This window comes from Schistocerca cancellata, chromosome 4, assembly GCF_023864275.1.
Source record: "Schistocerca cancellata isolate TAMUIC-IGC-003103 chromosome 4, iqSchCanc2.1, whole genome shotgun sequence".
Lineage (NCBI taxonomy): Eukaryota > Metazoa > Arthropoda > Insecta > Orthoptera > Acrididae > Schistocerca > Schistocerca cancellata.
Window position 1 is genome coordinate 7,668,657 of NC_064629.1, and position 16,416 is coordinate 7,685,072.

Sequence of the window (16,416 nt, forward strand, 5' to 3'; positions counted from 1 at the left end):
GAGGGCCTGTGCGGGGTGTGGCAGTGTCGTGCTGGAGGGCGCCACTGGTAGCGATGTGGGCTTCCTCGCCTCGCCTTGCCTCGCCTCACACCAGGTATCTGCGTAGTTTGCAGTGCATTCGCACCATTCCTATCCCTGTCCCTGTCCCCGTCCCGACTTGTCCCGACTTTGCTCGACTGCCGCTCGCTGCCGCTCGGGTCGTGGTCCATATGACAGCGCAAGCACGACAAACGTCAGCGGGACGAGACGAGACGACTAAGGAATACATTCGTGGTTACAAATCAAATTTGGAACTCTACACTCCTACACAACAATAGGCGGTGACGTATTTCAGAAATCACCTGCCGATTCGTACTGTTTTGTCGTTTTCAAAGTCTTCTTGGCAAACTTGGTTAGCACATTCTCCCTCAAACTGAGTTAATTACTGCATTTTCGTACCATTACAGTAGTTTAAAAGGCTTAAGGAAGCATCTTTGTCACAACAGAAAGGTAGTTTGAAAATTGGGCTGGCGACATAACAAACAAACAAAAGGAAGGGAGCCAACAGCACCCGGGTTTCCCAGGCGGTCACCCATCCAAGTACTAGCCGGGCCCGATGATGCTTAACTTCGGTGATCGGACGAGAACCGGTGTATTCATCATGGTATGGCCGTTGGCGCTCATCTAATGTAAGAGCACGGCAGAATTCGCGTTCGGCTTTTCTCCCAACACACAAAATGCTAGTTTTCGGCCGCATTTGACGAAAGTGCTTCCTTCCGCAACCGCCAGTTCCTCGAGTACGGCGCGGGGAGGCGCGCCCGGCGTCCCAGCAGAGCGACGGCCGAATTGGCGGGCGCACCGCCGCGTGTGTGAGACGCACTGCCGCTCGTTGCACCCCCTGTCATTCGCTGGGCGCGTGCAGCCTTCGACACTAGCGGAGGACGCATCTTGTCCCTGGTGTTCAGCGGAGGGCCTGTGCGGGGTGTGGCAGTGTCGTGCTGGAGGGCGCCACTGGTAGCGATGTGGGCTTCCTCGCCTCGCCTAGCCTCGCCTCGCCTCACACCAGGTGTCTGCGTAGTTTGCAGTGCATTCGCACCATTCCTATCCCTGTCCCTGTCCCCGTCCCGACTTGTCCCGACTTTGCTCGACTGCCGCTCGCTGCCGCTCGGGTCGTGGTCCATATGACAGCGCAAGCACGACAAACGTCTGCGGGACGAGACGAGACGACTAAGGAATACATTCGTGGTTACAAATCAAATTTGGAACTCTACACTCCTACACAACAATAGGCGGTGGCGTATTTCAGAAATCACCTGCCGATTCGTACTGTTTTGTCGTTTTCAAAGTCTTCTTGGCAAACTTGGTTAGCACATTCTCCCTCAAACTGAGTTAATTACTGCATTTTCGTACCATTACAGTAGTTTAAAAGGCTTAAGGAAGCATCTTTGTCACAACAGAAAGGTAGTTTGAAAATTGGGCTGGCGACATAACAAAAAAACAAAAGGAAGGGAGCCAACAACACCCGGATTTCCCAGGCGGTCACCCATCCAAGTACTAGCCGGGCCCGATGATGCTTAACTTCGGTGATCGGACGAGAACCGGTGTATTCATCATGGTATGGCCGTTGGCGCTCATCTAATGTAGGAGCACGGCAGAATTCGCGTTCGGCTTTTCTCCCAACACACAAAATGTTAGTTTTCGGCCGCATTTGACGAAAGCGCTCCCTTCCGCAACCGCCAGTTCCTCGAGGACGGCGCGGGGAGGCGCGCCCGGCGTCCCAGCAGAGCGACGGCCGAATTGGCGGGCGCACCGCCGCGTGTGTGAGACGCACTGCTGCTCGTTGCACCCCCTGTCATTCGCTGGGCGCGTGCAGCCTTCGACACTAGCGGAGGACGCATCTTGTCCCTGGTGTTCAGCGGAGGGCCTGTGCGGGGTGTGGCAGTGTCGTGCTGGAGGGCGCCACTGGTAGCGATGTGGGCTTCCTCGCCTCGCCTCACACCAGGTGTCTGCGTAGTTTGCAGTGCATTCGCACCATTCCTATCCCTGTCCCTGTCCCCGTCCCGACTTGTCCCGACTTTGCTCGACTGCCGCTCGCTGCCGCTCGGGTCGTGGTCCATATGACAGCGCAAGCACGACAAACGTCTGCGGGACGAGACGAGACGACTAAGGAATACATTCGTGGTTACAAATCAAATTTGGAACTCTACACTCCTACACAACAATAGGCGGTGACGTATTTCAGAAATCACCCGCCGATTCGTACTGTTTTGTCGTTTTCAAAGTCTTCTTGGCAAACTTGGTTAGCACATTCTCCCTCAAACTGAGTTAATTACTGCATTTTCGTACCATTACAGTAGTTTAAAAGGCTTAAGGAAGCATCTTTGTCACAACAGAAAGGTAGTTTGAAAATTGGGCTGACGACATAACAAAAAAACAAAAGGAAGGGAGCCAACAGCACCCGGGTTTCCCAGGCGGACACCCATCCAAGTACTAGCCGGGCCCGATGATGCTTAACTTCGGTGATCGGACGAGAACCGGTGTATTCATCATGGTATGGCCGTTGGCGCTCATCTAATGTAGGAGCACGGCAGAATTCGCGTTCGGCTTTTCTCCCAACACACAAAATGTTAGTTTTCGGCCGCATTTGACGAAAGCGCTTCCTTCCGCAACCGCTAGTTCCTCGAGGACGGCGCGGGGAGGCGCGCCCGGCGTCCCAGCAGAGCGACGGCCGAATTGGCGGGCGCACCGCCGCGTGTGTGAGACGCACTGCTGCTCGTTGCACCCCCTGTCATTCGCTGGGCGCGTGCAGCCTTCGACACTAGCGGAGGACGCATCTTGTCCCTGGTGTTCAGCGGAGGGCCTGTGCGGGGTGTGGCAGTGTCGTGCTGGAGGGCGCCACTGGTAGCGATGTGGGCTTCCTCGCATCGCCTCGCCTCGCCTCACACCAGGTGTCTGCGTAGTTTGCAGTGCATTCGCACCATTCCTATCCCTGTCCCTGTCCCCGTCCCGACTTGTCCCGACTTTGCTCGACTGCCGCTCGCTGCCGCTCGGGTCGTGGTCCATATGACAGCGCAAGCACGACAAACGTCTGCGGGACGAGACGAGACGACTAAGGAATACATTCGTGGTTACAAATCAAATTTGGAACTCTACACTCCTACACAACAATAGGCGGTGACGTATTTCAGAAATCACCTGCCGATTCGTACTGTTTTGTCGTTTTCAAAGTCTTCTTGGCAAACTTGGTTAGCACATTCTCCCTCAAACTGAGTTAATTACTGCATTTTCGTACAATTACAGTAGTTTAAAAGGCTTAAGGAAGCATCTTTGTCACAACAGAAAGGTAGTTTGAAAATTGGGCTGGCGACATAACAAAAAAACAAAAGGAAGGGAGCCAACAGCTCCCGGGTTTCCCAGGCGGTCATCCATCCAAGTACTAGCCGGGCCCGATGATGCTTAACTTCGGTAATCGGACGAGAACCGGTGTATTCATCATGGTATGGCCGTTGGCGCTCATCTAATGTAGGAGCACGGCAGAATTCGCGTTCGGCTTTTCTCCCAACACACAAAATGTTAGTTTTCGGCCGCATTTGACGAAAGCGCTTCCTTCCGCAACCGCCAGTTCCTCGAGGACGGCGCGGGGAGGCGCGCCCGGCGTCCCAGCAGAGCGACGGTCGAATTGGCGGGCGCACCGCCGCGTGTGTGAGACGCTCTGCTGCTCGTTGCACCCCCTGTCATTCGCTGGGCGCGTGCAGCCTTCGACACTAGCGGAGGACGCATCTTGTCCCTGGTGTTCAGCGGAGGGCCTGTGCGGGGTGTGGCAGTGTCGTGCTGGAGGGCGCCACTGGTAGCGATGTGGGCTTCCTCGCCTCGCCTCGCCTTGCCTCACACCAGGTATCTGCGTAGTTTGTAGTGCATTCCCACCTTTCCTATCCCTGTCCCTGTCCCCGTCCCGACTTGTCCCGACTTTGCTCGACTGCCGCTCGCTGCCGCTCGGGTCGTGGTCCATATGACAGCGCAAGCACGACAAACGTCTGCGGGACGAGACGAGACGACTAAGGAATACATTCGTGGTTACAAATCAAATTTGGAACTCTACACTCCTACACAACAATAGGCGGTGACGTATTTCAGAAATCACCTGCCGATTCGTACTGTTTTGTCGTTTTCAAAGTCTTCTTGGCAAACTTGGTTAGCACATTCTCCCTCAAACTGAGTTAATTACTGCATTTTCGTACCATTACAGTAGTTTAAAAGGCTTAAAGAAGCATCTTTGTCACAACAGAAAGGTAGTTTGAAAATTGGGCTGGCGACATAAGAAAAAAACAAAAGGAAGGGAGCCAACAGCACACGGGTTTCCCAGGCGGTCACCCATCCAAGTACTAGCCGGGCCCGATGATGCTTAACTTCGGTGATCGGACGAGAACCGGTGTATTCATCATGGTATGGCCGTTGGCGCTCATCTAATGTAGGAGCACGGCAGAATTCGCGTTCGGCTTTTCTCCCAACACACAAAATGTTAGTTTTCGGCCGCATTTGACGAAAGCGCTTCCTTCCGCAACCGCCAGTTCCTCGAGGACGGCGCGGGGAGGCGCGCCCGGCGTCCCAGCAGAGCGACGGCCGAATTGGCGGGCGCACCGCCGCGTGTGTGAGACGCACTGCTGCTCGTTGCACCCCCTGTCATTCGCTGGGCGCGTGCAGCCTTCGACACTAGCGGAGGACGCATCTTGTCCCTGGTGTCCAGCGGAGGGCCTGTGCGGGGTGTGGCAGTGTCGTGCTGGAGGGCGCCACTGGTAGCGATGTGGGCTTCCTCGCCTCGCCTCGCCTCGCCTCGCCTCACACCAGGTGTCTGCGTAGTTTGCAGTGCATTCGCACCATTCCTATCCCTGTCCCTGTCCCCGTCCCGACTTGCCCGACTTTGCTCGACTGCCGCTCGCTGCCGCTCGGGTCGTGGTCCATATGACAGCGCAAGCACGACAAACGTCTGCGGGACGAGACGAGACGACTAAGGATTACATTCGTGGTTACAAATCAAATTTGGAACTCTACACTCCTACACAACAATAGGCGGTGACGTATTTCAGAAATCACCTGCCGATTCGTACTGTTTTGTCGTTTTCAAAGTCTTCTTGGCAAACTTGGTTAGCACATTCTCCCTCAAACTGAGTTAATTACTGCATTTTCGTACCATTACAGTAGTTTAAAAGGCTTAAGGAAGCATCTTTGTCACAACAGAAAGGTAGTTTGAAAATTGGGCTGGCGAAATAACAAAAAAACAAAAGGAAGGGAGCCAACAGCACCCGGGTTTCCCAGGCGGTCACCCATCCAAGTACTAGCCGGGCCCGATGATGCTTAACTTCGGTGATCGGACGAGAACCGGTGTATTCATCATGGTATGGCCGTTGGCGCTCATCTAATGTAGGAGCACGGCAGAATTCGCGTTCGGCTTTTCTCCCAACACACAAAATGTTAGTTTTCGGCCGCATTTGACGAAAGCGCTTCCTTCCGCAACCGCCAGTTCCTCGAGGACGGCGCGGGGAGGCGCGCCCGGTGTCCCAGCAGAGCGACGGCCGAATTGGCGGGCGCACCGCCGCGTGTGTGAGACGCACTGCTGCTCGTTGCACCCCCTGTCATTCGCTGGGCGCGTGCAGCCTTCGACACTAGCGGAGGACGCATCTTGTCCCTGGTGTTCAGCGGAGGGCCTGTGCGGGGTGTGGCAGTGTCGTGCTGGAGGGCGCCACTGGTAGCGATGTGGGCTTCCTCGCCTCGCCTCGCCTCGCCTCTCCTCACACCAGGTGTCTGCGTAGTTTGTAGTGCATTCGCACCATTCCTATCCCTGTCCCTGTGCCCGTCCCGACTTGTCCCGACTTTGCTCGACTGCCGCTCGCTGCCGCTCGGGTCGTGGTCCATATGACAGCGCAAGTACGACAAACGTCTGCGGGACAAGACGAGACGACTAAGGAATACATTCGTGGTTAAAAATCAAATTTGGAACTCTACACTCCTACACAACAATAGGCGGTGACGTATTTCAGAAATCACCTGCCGATTCGTACTGTTTTGTCGTTTTCAAAGTCTTCTTGGCAAACTTGGTTAGCACATTCTCCCTCAAACTGAGTTAATTACTGCATTTTCGTACCATTACAGTAGTTTAAATGGCTTAAGGAAGCATCTTTGTCACAACAGAAAGGTAGTTTGAAAATTGGGCTGGCGACATAACAAAAAAACAAAAGGAAGGGAGCCAACAGCACCCGGGTTTCCCAGGCGGTCACCCATCCAAGTACTAGCCGGGCCCGATGATGCTTAACTTCGGTGATCGGACGAGAACCGGTGTATTCATCATGGTATGGCCGTTGGCGCTCATCTAATGTAGGAGCGCGGCAGAATTCGCGTTCGGCTTTTCTCCCAACACACAAAATGTTAGTTTTCGGCCGCATTTGACGAAAGCGCTTCCTTCCGCAACCGCCAGTTCCTCGAGGACGGATCGGGGAGGCGCGCCCGGCGTCCCAGCAGAGCGACGGCCGAATTGGCGGGCGCACCGCCGCGTGTGTGAGACGCACTGCTGCTCGTTGCACCCCCTGTCATTCGCTGGGCGCGTGCAGCCTTCGACACTAGCGGAGGACGCATCTTGTCCCTGGTGTTCAGCGGAGGGCCTGTGCGGGGTGTGGCAGTGTCGTGCTGGAGGGCGCCACTGGTAGCGATGTGGGCTTCCTCGCCTCGCCTCGCCTCGCCTCGCCTCGCCTCGCCTCGCCTCACACCAGTGCATTCGCACCATTCCTATCCCTGTCCCTGTCCCCGTCCCGACTTGTCCCGACTTTGCTCGACTGCCGCTCGCTGCCGCTCGGGTCGTGGTCCATATGACAGCGCAAGCACGACAAACGTCTGCGGGACGAGACGAGACGACTAAGGAATACATTCGTGGTTACAAATCAAATTTGGAACTCTACACTCCTACACAACAATAGGCGGTGACGTATTTCAGAAATCACCCGCCGATTCGTACTGTTTTGTCGTTTTCAAAGTCTTCTTGGCAAACTTGGTTAGCACATTCTCCCTCAAACTGAGTTAATTACTGCATTTTCGTACCATTACAGTAGTTTAAAAGGCTTAAGGAAGCATCTTCGTCACAACAGAAAGGTAGTTTGAAAATTGGGCTGACGACATAACAAAAAAACAAAAGGAAGGGAGCCAACAGCTCCCGGGTTTCCCAGGCGGTCACCCATCCAAGTACTAGCCGGGCCCGATGATGCTTAACTTCGGTGATCGGACGAGAACCGGTGTATTCATCATGGTATGGCCGTTGGCGCTCATCTAATGTAGGAGCACGGCAGAATTCGCGTTCGGCTTTTCTCCCAACACACAAAATGTTAGTTTTCGGCCGCATTTGACGAAAGCGCTTCCTTCCGCAACCGCCAGTTCCTCGAGGACGGCGCGGGGAGGCGCGCCCGGCGTCCCAGCAGAGCGACGGTCGAATTGGCGGGCGCACCGCCGCGTGTGTGAGACGCTCTGCTGCTCGTTGCACCCCCTGTCATTCGCTGGGCGCGTGCAGCCTTCGACACTAGCGGAGGACGCATCTTGTCCCTGGTGTTCAGCGGAGGGCCTGTGCGGGGTGTGGCAGTGTCGTGCTGGAGGGCGCCACTGGTAGCGATGTGGGCTTCCTCGCCTCGCCTCGCCTCGCCTTGCCTCACACCAGGTGTCTGCGTAGTTTGTAGTGCATTCCCACCTTTCCTATCCCTGTCCCTGTCCCCGTCCCGACTTGTCCCGACTTTGCTCGACTGCCGCTCGCTGCCGCTCGGGTCGTGGTCCATATGACAGCGCAAGCACGACAAACGTCTGCGGGACGAGACGAGACGACTAAGGAATACATTCGTGGTTACAAATCAAATTTGGAACTCTACACTCCTACACAACAATAGGCGGTGACGTATTTCAGAAATCACCTGCCGATTCGTACTGTTTTGTCGTTTTCAAAGTCTTCTTGGCAAACTTGGTTAGCACATTCTCCCTCAAACTGAGTTAATTACTGCATTTTCGTACCATTACAGTAGTTTAAAAGGCTTAAAGAAGCATCTTTGTCACAACAGAAAGGTAGTTTGAAAATTGGGCTGGCGACATAAGAAAAAAACAAAAGGAAGGGAGCCAACAGCACACGGGTTTCCCAGGCGGTCACCCATCCAAGTACTAGCCGGGCCCGATGATGCTTAACTTCGGTGATCGGACGAGAACCGGTGTATTCATCATGGTATGGCCGTTGGCGCTCATCTAATGTAGGAGCACGGCAGAATTCGCGTTCGGCTTTTCTCCCAACACACAAAATGTTAGTTTTCGGCCGCATTTGACGAAAGCGCTTCCTTCCGCAACCGCCAGTTCCTCGAGGACGGCGCGGGGAGGCGCGCCCGGCGTCCCAGCAGAGCGACGGCCGAATTGGCGGGCGCACCGCCGCGTGTGTGAGACGCACTGCTGCTCGTTGCACCCCCTGTCATTCGCTGGGCGCGTGCAGCCTTCGACACTAGCGGAGGACGCATCTTGTCCCTGGTGTCCAGCGGAGGGCCTGTGCGGGGTGTGGCAGTGTCGTGCTGGAGGGCGCCACTGGTAGCGATGTGGGCTTCCTCGCCTCGCCTCGCCTCGCCTCACACCAGGTGTCTGCGTAGTTTGCAGTGCATTCGCACCATTCCTATCCCTGTCTCCGTCCCCGTCCCGACTTGTCCCGACTTTGCTCGACTGCCGCTCGCTGCCGCTCGGGTCGTGGTCCATATGACAGCGCAAGCACGACAAACGTCTGCGGGACGAGACGAGACGACTAAGGAATACATTCGTGGTTACAAATCAAATTTGGAACTCTACACTCCTACACAACAATAGGCGGTGACGTATTTCAGAAATCACCTGCCGATTCGTACTGTTTTGTCGTTTTCAAAGGCTCCTTGGCAAACTTGGTTAGCACATTCTCTCTCAAACTGAGTTAATTACTGCATTTTCGTACCATTACAGCAGTTTAAAAGGCTTAAGGAAGCATCTTTGTCACAACAGAAAGGTAGTTTGAAAATTGGGCTGGCGACATAACAAAAAAACAAAAGGAAGGGAGCCAACAGCACCCGGGTTTCCCAGGCGGTCACCCATCTAAGTACTAGCCGGGCCCGATGATGCTTAACGTCGGTGATCGGACGAGAACCGGTGTATTCATCATGGTATGGCCGTTGGCGCTCATCTAATGTAGGAGCACGGCAGAATTCGCGTTCGGCTTTTCTCCCAACACACAAAATGTTAGTTTTCGGCCGCATTTGACGAAAGCGCTTCCTTCCGCAACCGCCAGTTCCTCGAGGACGGCGCGGGGAGGCGCGCCCGGCGTCCCAGCAGAGCGACGGCCGAATTGGCGGGCGCACCGCCGCGTGTGTGAGACGCACTGCTGCTCGTTGCACCCCTGTCATTCGCTGGGCGCGTGCAGCCTTCGACACTAGCGGAGGACGCATCTTGTCCCTGGTGTTCAGCGGAGGGCCTGTGCGGGGTGTGGCAGTGTCGTGCTGGAGGGCGCCACTGGTAGCGATGTGGGCTTCCTCGCCTCGCCTCACACCAGGTGTCTGCGTAGTTTGCAGTGCATTCGCACCATTCCTATCCCTGTCCCTGTCCCCGTTCCGACTTGTTTCGACTTTGCTCGGCTGCCGCTCGGGTCGTGGTCCATATGACAGCGCAAGCACGACAAACGTCTGCGGGACGAGACGAGACGACTAAGGAATACATTCGTGGTTACAAATCAAATTTGGAACTCTACACTCCTACACAACAATAGGCGGTGACGTATTTCAGAAATCACCTGCCGATTCGTACTGTTTAGTCGTTTTCAAAGGCTCCTTGGCAAACTTGGTTAGCACATTCTCTCTCAAACTGAGTTAATTACTGCATTTTCGTACCATTACAGCAGTTTAAAAGGCTTAAGGAAGCATCTTTGTCACAACAGAAAGGTAGTTTGAAAATTGGGCTGGCGACATAACAAAAAAACAAAAGGAAGGGAGCCAACAGCACCCGGGTTTCCCAGGCGGTCACCCATCCAAGTACTAGCCGGGCCCGATGATGCTTAACTTCGGTGATCGGACGAGAACCGGTGTATTCATCATGGGATGGCCGTTGGCGCTCATCTAATGTAGGAGCACGGCAGAATTCGCGTTCGGCTTTTCTCCCAACACACAAAATGTTAGTTTTCGGCCGCATTTGACGAAAGCGCTTCCTTCCGCAACCGCCAGTTCCTCGAGGTCGGCGCGGGGAGGCGTGCCCGGCGTCCCAGCAGAGCGACGGCCGAATTGGCGGGCGCACCGCCGCGTGTGTGAGACGCACTGCTGCTCGTTGCACCCTCTGTCATTCGCTGGGCGCGTGCAGCCTTCGACACTAGCGGAGGACGCATCTTGTCCCTGGTGTTCAGCGGAGGGCCTGTGCGGTTTGTGGCAGTGTCGTGCTGGAGGGCGCCACTGGTAGCGATGTGGGCTTCCTCGCCTCGCCTCGCCTCGCCTCACACCAGGTGTCTGCGTAGTTTGCAGTGCATTCGCACCATTCCTATCCCTGTCCCTGTCCCCGTCCCGACTTGTTTCGACTTTGCTCGGCTGCCGCTCGGGTCGTGGTCCATATGACAGCGCAAGCACGACAAACGTCTGCGGGACGAGACGAGACGACTAAGGAATACATTCGTGGTTACAAATCAAATTTGGAACTCTACACTCCTACACAAAAATAGGCGGTGACGTATTTCAGAAATCACCTGCCGATTCGTACTGTTTTGTCGTTTTCAAAGGCTCCTTGGCAAACTTGGTTAGCACATTCTCTCTCAAACTGAGTTAATTACTGCATTTTCGTACCATTACAGCAGTTTAAAAGGCTTAAGGAAGCATCTTTGTCACAACAGAAAGGTAGTTTGAAAATTGGGCTGGCGACATAACAAAAAAACAAAAGGAAGGGCGCCAACAGCACCCGGGTTTTCCAGGCGGTCACCCATCCAAGTACTAGCCGGGCCCGATGATGCTTAACTTCGGTAATCGGACGAGAACCGGTGTATTCATCATGGTATGGCCGTTGGCGCTCATCAAATGTAGGAGCACGACAGAATTCGCGTTCGGCTTTTCTCCCAACACACAAAATGTTAGTTTTCGGCCGCATTTGACGAAAGCGCTTCCTTCCGCAACCGCCAGTTCCTCGAGGACGGCGCGGGGAGGCGCGCCCGGCGTCCCAGCAGAGCGACGGCCGAATTGGCGGGCGCACCGCCGCGTGTGTGAGACGCACTGCTGCTCGTTGCACCCCCTGTCATTCGCTGGGCGCGTGCAGCCTTCGACACTAGCGGAGGACGCATCTTGTCCCTGGTGTTCAGCGGAGGGCCTGTGCGGGGTGTGGCAGTGTCGTGCTGGAGGGCGCCACTGGTAGCGATGTGGGCTTCCTCGCCTCGCCTCGCCTCGCCTCTCCTCACACCAGGTGTCTGCGTAGTTTGCAGTGCATTCTCACCATTCCTATCCCTGTCCCTGTCCCCGTCCCGACTTGTCCCGACTTTGCTCGACTGCCGCTCGCTGCCGCTCGGGTCGTGGTCCATATGACAGCGCATGCACGACAAACGTCTGCGGGACGAGACGAGACGACTAAGGATTACATTCGTGGTTACAAATCAAATTTGGAACTCTACACTCCTACACAACAATAGGCGGTGACGTATTTCAGAAATCACCTGCCGATTCGTACTGTTTTGTCGTTTTCAAAGTCTCCTTGGCAAACTTGGTTAGCACATTCTCCCTCAAACTGAGTTAATTACTGCATTTTCGTACCATTACAGTAGTTTAAAAGGCTTAAGGAAGCATCTTTGTCACAACAGAAAGGTAGTTTGAAAATTGGGCTGGCGACATACAAAGAAAAAACAGGAAGGGAGCCAACAGCACACGGGTTTCCCAGGCGGTCACCCATCCAAGTACTAGCCGGGCCCGATGATGCTTTACTTCGGTGATTGGACGAGAACCGGTGTATTCATCATGGTATGGCCGTTGGCGCTCATCTAATGTAGGAGCACGGCAGAATTCGCGTTCGGCTTTTCTCCCAACACACAAAATGTTAGTTTTCGGCCGCATTTGACGAAAGCGCTTCCTTCCGCAACCGCCAGTTCCTCGAGGACGGCGCGGGGAGGCGCGCCCGGCGTCCCAGCAGAGCGACGGCCGAATTGGCGGGCGCACCGCCGCGTGTGTGAGACGCACTGCTGCTCGTTGCACCCCCTGTCATTCGCTGGGCGCGTGCAGCCTTCGACACTAGCGGAGGACGCATCTTGTCCCTGGTGTTCAGCGGAGGGCCTGTGCGGGGTGTGGCAGTGTCGTGCTGGAGGGCGCCACTGGTAGCGATGTGGGCTTCCTCGCCTCGCCTCGCCTCGCCTCGCCTCACACCAGGTGTCTGCGTAGTTTGCAGTGCATTCGCACCATTCCTATCCCTGTCCCTGTCCCCGTCCCGACTTGTCCCGACTTTGCTCGACTGCCGCTCGCTGCCGCTCGGGTCGCGGTCCATATGACAGCGCAAGCACGACAAACGTCTGCGGGACGAGACGAGACGACTAAGGAATACATTCGTGGTTACAAATCAAATTTGGAACTCTACACTCCTACACAACAATAGGCGGTTACGTATTTCAGAAATCACCTGCCGATTCGTACTGTTTTGTCGTTTTCAAAGGCTCTTTGGCAAACTTGGTTAGCACATTCTCCCTCAAACTGAGTTAATTACTGCATTTTCGTACCATTACAGTAGTTTAAAAGGCTTAAGGAAGCATCTTTGTCACAACAGAAAGGTAGTTTGAAAAATGGGCTGGCGACATAACAAAAAAACAAAAGGAAGGGAGCCAACAGCACCCGGGTTTCCCAGGCGGTCACCCATCCAAGTACTAGCCGGGCCCGATGATGCTTAACTTCGGTGATCGGACGAGAACCGGTGTATTCATCATGGTATGGCCGTTGGCGCTCATCTAATGTAGGAGCACGGCAGAATTCGCGTTCGGCTTTTCTCCCAACACACAAAATGTTAGTTTTCGGCCGCATTTGACGAAAGCGCTTCCTTCCGCAACCGCCAGTTCCTCGAGGACGGCGCGGGGAGGCGCGCCCGGCGTCCCAGCAGAGCGACGGCCGAATTGGCGGGCGCACCGCCGCGTGTGTGAGACGCACTGCTGCTCGTTGCACCCCCTGTCATTCGCTGGGCGCGTGCAGCCTTCGACACTAGCGGAGGACGCATCTTGTCCCTGGTGTTCAGCGGAGGGCCTGTGCGGGGTGTGGCAGGGTCGTGCTGGAAGGCGCCACGGGTAGCGATGTGGGCTTCCTCGCCTCGCCTCGCCTCGCCTCGCCTCACACCAGGTGTCTGCGTAGTTTGCAGTGCATTCGCACCATTCCTATCCCTGTCCCTGTCCCCGTCCCGACTTGTCCCGACTTTGCTCGACTGCCGCTCGCTGCCGCTCGGGTCGTGGTCCATATGACAGCGCAAGCACGACAAACGTCTGCGGGACGAGACGAGACGACTAAGTAATACATTCGTGGTTACAAATCAAATTTGGAACTCTACACTCCTACACAACAATAGGCGGTGACGTATTTCAGAAATCACCTGCCGATTCGTACTGTTTTGTCGTTTTCAAAGGCTCTTTGGCAAACTTGGTTAGCACATTCTCCCTCAAACTGAGTTAATTACTGCATTTTCGTACCATTACAGTAGTTTAAAAGGCTTAAGGAAGCATCTTTGTCACAACAGAAAGGTAGTTTGAAAATTGGGCTGGCGACATAAGAAAAAAACAAAAGGAAGGGAGCCAACAGCACACGGGTTTCCCAGGCGGTCACCCATCCAAGTACTAGCCGGGCCCGATGATGCTTAACTTCGGTGATCGGACGAGAACCGGTGTATTCATCATGCTATGGCCGTTGGCGCTCATCTAATGTAGGAGCACGGCAGAATTCGCGTTCGGCTTTTCTCCCAACACACAAAATGTTAGTTTTCGGCCGCATTTGACGAAAGCGCTTCCTTCCGCAACCGCCAGTTCCTCGAGGACGGCGCGGGGAGGCGCGCCCGGCGCCCCATCAGAGCGACGGCCGAATTGGCGGGCGCACCGCCGCGTGTGTGAGACGCACTGCTGCTCGTTGCACCCCCTGTCATTCGCTGGGCGCGTGCAGCCTTCGACACTAGCGGAGGACGCATCTTGTCCCTGGTGTTCAGCGGAGGGCCTGTGCGGGGTGTGGCAGTGTCGTGCTGGAGGGCGCCACTGGTAGCGATGTGGGTTTCTTCGCCTCGCCTCGCCTCGCCTCGCCTCACACCAGGTGTCTGCGTAGTTTGCAGTGCATTCGCACCATTCCTATCCCTGTCCCTGTCCCCGTCCCGACTTGTCCCGACTTTGCTCGACTGCCGCTCGCTGCCGCTCGGGTCGCGGTCCATATGACAGCGCAAGCATGACAAACGTCAGCGGGACGAGACGAGACGACTAAGGAATACATTCGTGGTTACAAATCAAATTTGGAGCTCTACACTCCTACACAACAATAGGCGGTGACGTATTTCAGAAATCACCTGCCGATTCGTAATGTTTTGTCGTTTTCAAAGTCTTCTTGGCAAACTTGGTTAGCACATTCTCCCTCAAACTGAGTTAATTACTGCATTTTCGTACCATTACAGTAGTTTAAAAGGCTTAAGGAAGCATCTTTGTCACAACAGAAAGGTAGTTTGAAAATTGGGCTGGCGACATAACAACAAAACAATAGGAAGGGAGCCAACAGCACCCGGGTTTCCCAGGCGGTCACCCATCCAAGTACTAGCCGGGCCCGATGATGCTTAACTTCGGTGATCGGACGAGAACCGGTGTATTCATCATGGTATGGCCGTTGGCGCTCATCTAATGTAGGAGCACGGCAGAATTCGCGTTCGGCTTTTCTCCCAACACACAAAATGTTAGTTTTCGGCCGCATTTGACGAAAGCGCTTCCTTCCGCAACCGCCAGTTCCTCGAGGACGGCGCGGGGAGGCGCGCCCGGCGCCCCATCAGAGCGACGGCCGAATTGGCGGGCGCACCGCCGCGTGTGTGAGACGCACTGCTGCTCGTTGCACCCCCTGTCATTCGCTGGGCGCGTGCAGCCTTCGACACTAGCGGAGGACGCATCTTGTCCCTGGTGTTCAGCGGAGGGCCTGTGCGGGGTGTGGCAGTGTCGTGCTGGAGGGCGCCACTGGTAGCGATGTGGGCTTCTTCGCCTCGCCTCGCCTCGCCTCGCCTCACACCAGGTGTCTGCGTAGTTTGCAGTGCATTCGCACCATTCCTATCCCTGTCCCTGTCCCCGTCCCGACTTGTCCCGACTTTGCTCGACTGCCGCTCGCTGCCGCTCGGGTCGCGGTCCATATGACAGCGCAAGCACGACAAACGTCAGCGGGACGAGACGAGACGACTAAGGAATACATTCGTGGTTACAAATCAAATTTGGAACTCTACACTCCTACACAACAATAGGCGGTGACGTATTTCAGAAATCACCTGCCGATTCGTAATGTTTTGTCGTTTTCAAAGTCTTCTTGGCAAACTTGGTTAGCACATTCTCCCTCAAACTGAGTTAATTACTGCATTTTCGTACCATTACAGTAGTTTAAAAGGCTTAAGGAAGCATCTTTGTCACAACAGAAAGGTAGTTTGAAAATTGGGCTGGCGACATAACAAAAAAACAAAAGGAAAGGAGCCAACAGCACCCGGGTTTCCCAGGCGGTCACCCATCCAAGTACTAGCCGGGCCCGATGATGCTTAACTTCGGTGATCGGACGAGAACCGGTGTATTCATCATGGTATGGCCGTTGGCGCTCATCTAATGTAGGAGCACGGCAGAATTCGCGTTCGGCTTTTCTCACAACTCACAAAATGTTAGTTTTCGGCAGCATTTGACGAAAGCGCTTCCTTCCGCAACCGCCAGTTCCTCGAGGACGGCGCGGGGAGGCGCGCCCGGCGTCCCAGCAGAGCGACGGCCGAATTGGCGGGCGCACCGCCGCGTGTGTGAGACGCACTGCTGCTCGTTGCACCCCCTGTCATTCGCTGGGCGCGTGCAGCCTTCGACACTAGCGGAGGACGCATCTTGTCCCTGGTGTTCAGCGGAGGGCCTGTGCGGGGTGTGGCAGTGTCGTGCTGGAGGGCGCCACTGGTAGCGATGTGGGCTTCCTCGCCTCGCCTCGCCTCGCCTCGCCTCGCCTCACACCAGGTGTCTGCGTAGTTTGCAGTGCATTCGCACCATTCCTATCCCTGTCCCTGTCCCCGTCCCGACTTGTCCCGACTTTGCTCGACTGCCGCTCGCTGCCGCTCGGGTCGTGGTCCATATGACAGCGCAAGCACGACAAACGTCTGCGGGACGAGACGAGACGACTAAGGAATACATTCGTGGTTACAAATCAAATTTGGAACTCTACACTCCTACACAACAATAGGCGG

General features: G+C 55.2%; 17 non-coding genes across 17 annotated transcripts; all 17 read right to left on the reverse strand.

Moving 5' to 3' along the window:
- Positions 1 to 538: 538 nt before the first annotated feature.
- On the reverse strand, positions 539 to 657 carry LOC126185267 (5S ribosomal RNA). The gene has a single exon (XR_007537029.1). It is a non-coding gene; the product is annotated as a 5S ribosomal RNA (ribosomal RNA).
- An 832-nt stretch (positions 658 to 1,489) lies between these two features.
- On the reverse strand, positions 1,490 to 1,608 carry LOC126186266 (5S ribosomal RNA). Its single transcript, XR_007537367.1, has one exon. It is a non-coding gene; the product is annotated as a 5S ribosomal RNA (ribosomal RNA).
- An 817-nt stretch (positions 1,609 to 2,425) lies between these two features.
- Positions 2,426 to 2,544, reverse strand: LOC126186316 (5S ribosomal RNA). The gene has a single exon (XR_007537414.1). It is a non-coding gene; the product is annotated as a 5S ribosomal RNA (ribosomal RNA).
- Positions 2,545 to 3,371: 827 nt separating this feature from the next.
- Positions 3,372 to 3,490, reverse strand: LOC126185309 (5S ribosomal RNA). The gene has a single exon (XR_007537069.1). It is a non-coding gene; the product is annotated as a 5S ribosomal RNA (ribosomal RNA).
- An 827-nt stretch (positions 3,491 to 4,317) lies between these two features.
- LOC126186477 (5S ribosomal RNA) lies at positions 4,318 to 4,436 on the reverse strand. Its single transcript, XR_007537569.1, has one exon. It is a non-coding gene; the product is annotated as a 5S ribosomal RNA (ribosomal RNA).
- An 831-nt stretch (positions 4,437 to 5,267) lies between these two features.
- LOC126185278 (5S ribosomal RNA) lies at positions 5,268 to 5,386 on the reverse strand. The gene has a single exon (XR_007537040.1). It is a non-coding gene; the product is annotated as a 5S ribosomal RNA (ribosomal RNA).
- Positions 5,387 to 6,218: 832 nt separating this feature from the next.
- On the reverse strand, positions 6,219 to 6,337 carry LOC126185291 (5S ribosomal RNA). Its single transcript, XR_007537052.1, has one exon. It is a non-coding gene; the product is annotated as a 5S ribosomal RNA (ribosomal RNA).
- An 828-nt stretch (positions 6,338 to 7,165) lies between these two features.
- On the reverse strand, positions 7,166 to 7,284 carry LOC126186327 (5S ribosomal RNA). The gene has a single exon (XR_007537426.1). It is a non-coding gene; the product is annotated as a 5S ribosomal RNA (ribosomal RNA).
- An 832-nt stretch (positions 7,285 to 8,116) lies between these two features.
- On the reverse strand, positions 8,117 to 8,235 carry LOC126186478 (5S ribosomal RNA). The gene has a single exon (XR_007537570.1). It is a non-coding gene; the product is annotated as a 5S ribosomal RNA (ribosomal RNA).
- An 827-nt stretch (positions 8,236 to 9,062) lies between these two features.
- Positions 9,063 to 9,181, reverse strand: LOC126186441 (5S ribosomal RNA). Its single transcript, XR_007537535.1, has one exon. It is a non-coding gene; the product is annotated as a 5S ribosomal RNA (ribosomal RNA).
- An 806-nt stretch (positions 9,182 to 9,987) lies between these two features.
- LOC126186392 (5S ribosomal RNA) lies at positions 9,988 to 10,106 on the reverse strand. The gene has a single exon (XR_007537487.1). It is a non-coding gene; the product is annotated as a 5S ribosomal RNA (ribosomal RNA).
- Positions 10,107 to 10,923: 817 nt separating this feature from the next.
- On the reverse strand, positions 10,924 to 11,042 carry LOC126185308 (5S ribosomal RNA). Its single transcript, XR_007537068.1, has one exon. It is a non-coding gene; the product is annotated as a 5S ribosomal RNA (ribosomal RNA).
- An 831-nt stretch (positions 11,043 to 11,873) lies between these two features.
- LOC126185362 (5S ribosomal RNA) lies at positions 11,874 to 11,992 on the reverse strand. Its single transcript, XR_007537120.1, has one exon. It is a non-coding gene; the product is annotated as a 5S ribosomal RNA (ribosomal RNA).
- Positions 11,993 to 12,824: 832 nt separating this feature from the next.
- On the reverse strand, positions 12,825 to 12,943 carry LOC126185303 (5S ribosomal RNA). Its single transcript, XR_007537063.1, has one exon. It is a non-coding gene; the product is annotated as a 5S ribosomal RNA (ribosomal RNA).
- Positions 12,944 to 13,775: 832 nt separating this feature from the next.
- LOC126185324 (5S ribosomal RNA) lies at positions 13,776 to 13,894 on the reverse strand. The gene has a single exon (XR_007537084.1). It is a non-coding gene; the product is annotated as a 5S ribosomal RNA (ribosomal RNA).
- Positions 13,895 to 14,726: 832 nt separating this feature from the next.
- Positions 14,727 to 14,845, reverse strand: LOC126185314 (5S ribosomal RNA). The gene has a single exon (XR_007537074.1). It is a non-coding gene; the product is annotated as a 5S ribosomal RNA (ribosomal RNA).
- An 832-nt stretch (positions 14,846 to 15,677) lies between these two features.
- On the reverse strand, positions 15,678 to 15,796 carry LOC126185325 (5S ribosomal RNA). Its single transcript, XR_007537085.1, has one exon. It is a non-coding gene; the product is annotated as a 5S ribosomal RNA (ribosomal RNA).
- Positions 15,797 to 16,416: the final 620 nt, after the last annotated feature.